Genomic DNA, 6,524 nt, shown 5'->3' with positions numbered 1-6,524 from the left:
AATGTCTGCAAAGCAACAATAACAAAAAAAAGGCATTTCTGCAGTTTGAAACTCCATGGAAGCATATTGCAGATTTATGCCTAAACCAGTGCTGAATTATGGGTCACTGCTGTAAAACCAGAATTCCTTAGATTACTTAATCTAATGAGGTCTGTGAGAGAAAAAGGCCTCAGTCTCTAAGATTTAAGGGGTTGAGACCTTATCTGCACACTTTCCTGTAAAGCTCCAGGTGCACTGTAAGATCTATATCATCAGTTCCATGCTAAAAACTATGTTGTTTAAAACTAAACAATCAAAGGCTGAAAAGCAAAGCTCTCAAGTATCATGAAACAGCAAAGCAAAGGTTGCCTAATGTAACCTTCTTCTGCCTCGGGGTTGCATGGTATAATATACTGCTTCAGTCTCTGACCAGGTACTGCCCCCACATTCATTTTTTTGGCAAGAGCCCTGCTTCACTCCAGGCACAGGCCTGACAATGCTCTGCATACAAAGCAGCTCTTCAATATTCTTTTTCATCTCAGCTCTTCAGCGTGGGGCTCTGGCTTCATCTCCTACAAACTATCGCAACACTGCATGAACAATGATACTTTTCCATTCTATGCTGTTTCTTCTCTGCTGTTCAGGCCCAGAGCCCTGAATGCTTTGCACTAGTTAACACATTTATTCCCAAAATGTCCCTGTGAGGTAAAGAAATATTATCCCTAGCTTAAAGAGAAAGATTGAGTTACCTTCTAAAGAAAAGTAGAAAAGAGGCAGGAAAAGCAGCCAGATCTCTAGAGTCCCAATCAACCACCTAAATCACCATATTTGCAACAGGCCTCTGGCCTTTATTCACACCACACAACTTCTGCTAGAGGTTAGGCAGCAGTGCCAGAGACACAGCCCTATTCACTGCTATAACATAAATCTACTACTGTGACTGCAGCCCAATATATTATATGACCCTGTTCCAGGTTTACTTAGGGTGACATTCACTCCTCTGAAGAAAGTCAGCATTTACATCCTTTCTCAGAGGTTTGCAGTTGGATGTGCACCTCATGCTCACCCCTCTGATCTTTTTTTTGAAAAGAAAAAAAAAAGTTGTGCTGTTTATCTACTAGACACTGTGATAACATAATTAAGCACATGTGTACAGACTGGGATTAGAAGGGAAGGCTTCTTGAAAGCACTCTGATAATCTAAAAAATAAGAAGTAAAATAACACAAACTCTATGTCAAAATAATTTTACTCAGTGAATTAAGGAACAGAACAATCTCCTTTCAGTCATCATCTTTATATCAAGATTCTGTTCTGTACACTGGAATACCTTCTATGTGCAAATTAAGAACCTTTTCTCTTATTTAAACACGTATCTTGCTGTGTGAAAGGAAAAGCCTCAGATTTTTTTCACAGAAGTACCTGCTCAGTGCTGAGTTTATGTGACGGGGAGGACTGAGACAACACACTGGTCTTGCTCTTTTTGCATTTCGCCAAGTTTACATATTTTCAGCTACCCATCTGTGTGGCCAGTGGAAACTTGTGAAAACCCCTAAGCAATGGAAGATCCCTGTCCCTTTATATCCGAAGGTGATTCCCAAAATTCCTTTGTTCCAGAGTACATGGTAAGTACAAATAAATAATGTTTTCTGAAATCATATCTAAACCAAAACAAATCTGAGTTTCACCAGAGCAGTGGAATCTACCAATTACCCCTCTGAAGTCACATTTTCATTGCCTGCCTTGAGGCCCATAAATTAGTCAAAAGGTCACAATTGTCAGTGCTGCAGAAAAAGTGTAGCTCCTCACACACACATGCACCTCCCCGGTCTTTGGAAACACTCCGACAAGGAGGAAGCAACAACAACCCCCATACTCGGTCTCCAAAGCAAATTTACCAAATCATTGACACTTAATGTTCAAAACAGGTTGTTATATAGTTCTGATACCTGCCATGGTCTCCTTTTTTACTGAACAGCTGTTAATAAGTTTAAATACATTTAATTAATGGCTACAAATGACTGAAGAAAACAGGCTTACCAAGTTCAGCATGTTATTCTTTGCTGCCATGATTTCTAATTTCAGCTTTTGAATTTCTTCCTTTAATATATATTTGATGTTTAAAAACATGCATAGGCTTTTCAAGGAAGCTTTAGCCATGTAGTTACTAAGTACCTCTCATATATTGGGATTTATATTTTAAGAGCATGCTGAACGAAGCAAGAACTATTCCCACTTTGCCAGTTGTGCAGCTATTGTACCCTGTTGGTCCCACAGCTGGGCCTGTGTGATGTTGTTACATTCCAGCTCCCTGCCGGTATTGCTGTGGTATCTGGGGGAATCAGGATACCTGGGGCTGCAGCAGTGTCGACTCAAGAAGCAAAGGTACCCCAAGCAAAGACTGAGGGTGAACTGGACATGTGGAAGTCAAGACACAACAAGCTCTGGGCTTCTCCTCTGTGTGAATTTGGTTGTTCCAGTATAAGGGGCTAGCGCCATCCTAGTGCTGGGCTTACAAATACCTAGACACTATCTCGGTAAATCTATTAATACAAAGACCCAGGGCTAGCTCAGAAACGAATTGTTTGAGTTGCAGAGTGAATTTTGGAGAACACTCATCCTAGCCTTGCTGTTACTGCTCTTCTCTGGCACCTGTAATTAACCAGAGTTAGAGATTGACTAGAGACTTACACGTCTCCCCACTCCAACCCAAATCACGGTAGCTCTGCTGTCACAGTTGCACCACCAGAACATTTTAGCCACAGGGAAAGGCTAAGGCAGAGATGGGAATGAGAGCTGGGGACTGAGCCTTGCTCAGTTTCAGTTACTGCTCCAGCTGCCTTTGAAGAGATGAAAGGGCTATGGCAGCCAGGCGTTACCCTGCTGGCTCTGCTTTGCTCTGGCAGCAGCAGCCACCAAGGCAGCTCCCCTGGGCTCTGCCACAGCCAGAGGAGTCACCACAGCTTCATTTCTGGTTTGCCTGCCCTTGGTAAATGTCTGTTTTGCCTATGACAGACTTCCCCAAGGCCACACCCAAATTTCAAGTCTCAATATAGTAGCTTAACCACAAGTCTGTCCTCCCTATCTCCTTGCTTGGGCACACTGCGCCAGCCTCCCTACGCCAAATGCAGCACAGGGTCTCACAAGACAAGGCTTCCTTCTCCCCTCTTCCAAACTTCTAATGTTTACTTACTGTTTTCAAACAAGGGATGTTTCAAAACAGCGAAGAGCTCCATCAGGAGACTGCAGTTTACCTTAAAACCTAATCAAAACAGGCACAAAATTAGTGTAATATTCTCTGGCATGGTATTTCATGACTAAATCCACACTGCTGAAGATGTCTGCTCTCCAGCCCACATTCTTAAATCCCTGTTCACTCTCCTGCCCAATAGCACAGAGATAAGCAAAGGAGGGGGTTGTCTGGCCTGTGTGCTTTGTCTGGTAAACAAGTAACCACTGTAGCACACGGATTACAATGCACACACTGTCTCTCCTTGTGCCTACCCTCACCTACATCTCTGTTCCAGCTGCATCATTCCTGTGGAGTGCAATGGCCTCTGATGGTTACAGAGCACCCCTTCAACATAGTCCCCAAGACTAGGAAAATAAGGAAATAATTTCTATCAGCTGCCAAGTCAATCAGGACTTCATTTCTAACAGCCATTTCATCATGAGGCAACATTTCTAACAGTGGAAGCATGATTCCTGAGCACAAAAGTGCTCGAGCTTGTTGATCACTCTGTACCCCAAATTCTGCGAGACACAGGCAGAGACTGAGATCTTCTCAACTTTTATGCAAACTCTGAATTCTCAGAAACACCAACATATGTAACCCTTACATGGAAAGAAGCTTAACGTGAATTCTTTGCTGACATTGTCCTCCAGTTCACATGCTGGAAGACTTCTTCCTGTTTCCTTCTTGTCAAGAAAGACAGCTTCAACAATATGGATTTTATTGTACACCCCGTACATCCCACTTCATCCCCTTGTCAATAGCACAGAGGCCCAAACGCCATCTCAGCTGCAAAGAGGAAATGACTATTCACAAGACACAAAGGTTTATGGATTTCTGTCTAACAAAAGATTATTTCTAAGCAGACTCTTGGTGTATTGGTGCCTCATCGCTACCAGTGGGAAAGCAGATGCCCCAAGTATGCCTGAGAGCAAGAAGTGAGAGTACTCTCCAGGGCAGGTGTACTATGCAAGGTAGCCTCTTAATCTTCTCACATGCACAAGCATTATTTTTCATACCAGCTGCATCTTAAACACTCAGTTAAGATGGTGATTAGTGGCGGTGGTAGGGTGTCACAGTGGGAGCTTTCTTAAGAAGAAAAGGCTTTGATTGAGCCAATGAAAGCTGTTGCCAGGGAACCAGATGCCACGAACACACCACTCCAGCAGAGCAAGAATACAAACCATGTGAGTGCTGGACTGAGCTTTAAATGCATTTGCTGGTTGAGGCCTGAACACACCATTAACTCTTTCAGTACCTGAAATAATTCACACAATGAACCGGGAAGATGGGAATCTGTTACAAATCCAAAGGAGCAAAACGTCTCCTGACATTTCTCTCTAACACCCTGTTGATTCAGAAGAAAAACAAATGAGGGAAACTTTTGACCTTTAGTTTTTGACTGGCAAAGGACGCTTGTTTGTTTTGTAAAGTATGTAAGGAAACTTCTCTTCAAAGCTACACTTAGTTTTACACTAATGTGAAAAGGAATCAGATAAGTGCTCGGATAACCCTATAAAAGTATTAATTTTGTTTTTGTGGGGGTTGTTACAATGAAGTTCGGTGCATACACACTGTGTTCACTGGTCAGTTCATCTGCAAGAGGAAAAGAATAGCTTAGATTCCATTTTTCCCAGATCTGAGCTGGTTTCCAACACAAATGTTACCGATTTGAATTTTATCTGATCAGTTGCCAATTTGTTTCAAAGTTAACTTTCCACTCTGATTACTAAACAGCCTTGTACTCCACCGACAGAGCATTTTTTTCCTAGTGTAAATTCCACAGTGCTCTGCAACTCTACCAGTAAAACGCAGCTAAAGCTCTAATTAAAAATCATGCCTGCCATATGTCAATTCATAAGAACTAAAATTAAACTAACAAGGGGCCGTAACCAAAACTTTTTTTGAACACAAGAGCCTGCCTGCTCTCTTTTGAAGCAGAACATGTGGAAGCCTGGGTAGTTCTTGCAGGACAAGGCCTGGTCCTAAACATTTTCATCTTTAGGCTTCCAGTTTGAATCCAGCACAGGTTCCTAAGCCTGAAAAGCCATTCCCCACTCCACAGCTTGATTGAAAGCCCCTTCATTCCTGTGCAGCCTGCACTGGCTGTGTAACTGCTTTGATTCCACAGAGCTGGTAACTGTGTTGAGCAAGTAACATGTTGCTGGCAGTATTATACTGAACTCCCCCTCAGTCTCCATTCCAGCCTATTTATATCCTGTGGTAATAGCAGCCATCTAGTGAGCTCTGAGTTGGGGTCCAGTGTACCACTGCCTTTTTATGCCTCTCCCATAGTGCAGAAGGCCTGGGGGGAAAGGACATAGCAATACCATTATAATGCTTAAGTGGCCATAAAGTCCCAGTGTGAGTCCTAACAATCTGAACATAAGGGACAATAAACCTTGGGCCCCTCAAATTTATTCTAGGGAATTGGCAAGAGTGGGTAAAGTGCAAAGCTGATTTAATATCTTCACACATCTCCCATGCCAATTCCAGCCCAGCTTGGTGATGCTGGAAAGTTGGGCTCCCATAAGCCCATTGGTCTTCTAAACAGGCAGAGCATCACATTATCAAGATGACATCATTCACTCTTGGAGTCTCAACTAGAAGCTACGGCATGGCTACAGTGCACAGCTGATGGGCTGGGAGAACACACACACAGACACATATCAAAATACAATGCTGAAAAATATACCCCGTGTTCACACAGTGCACTTTCGGCTCCCTGGATTCTGCAGTGATTTACCTGAGGGTCCATTCTGCTGTGGCCCTGAGACCCCTCACTAGTTACTATGTTGCTGTGAAGAGGGGCTGCCTGGCTGCTTACAAATTAACTTCTGGGTTTAATCTACAGATACAACACATGCCAGGCTTACTGCAGTTGTTCCCTCAAGAAGAGTCCGTCTCAAGCAAGACACAACTGCTTCTTTACAAAAGTTCTTGCACAACACACAAAACAGGGAAAAACAACACTGCAGCTCAGCTTAGGTTAGCACTGAATAAGTGAGGAACTGGAAGAGATTTCTAAGCAGAGCAGAGTTATCTAAACAACTTTGGCAAGATATGAGGGCTAACTGCCCAGTTTTCTAACTAGTTCCATACAAAATTTCTAGCGATCAAAACCAGTCAGCGTCTGCACTTTGTATTTTGAGCCTAAACTTACATACACAGCTCAACCCTGCGTGGTGGCAAAGGAAGCCATTGTGGTGTGCTGGCTTAGCGGGGCATGGATATGAAAGCATTGCTTACTGAACAAACATGGTTCCACGGCAGGTCAGTGACCTCGGCAGAGCCCCCGCCAGAGATCCTATGCAG

The sequence above is a fragment of the Hirundo rustica genome, chromosome 7, assembly GCF_015227805.2.
Source record: "Hirundo rustica isolate bHirRus1 chromosome 7, bHirRus1.pri.v3, whole genome shotgun sequence".
Lineage (NCBI taxonomy): Eukaryota > Metazoa > Chordata > Aves > Passeriformes > Hirundinidae > Hirundo > Hirundo rustica.
Note: the sequence above shows the minus strand (reverse complement) of the source record.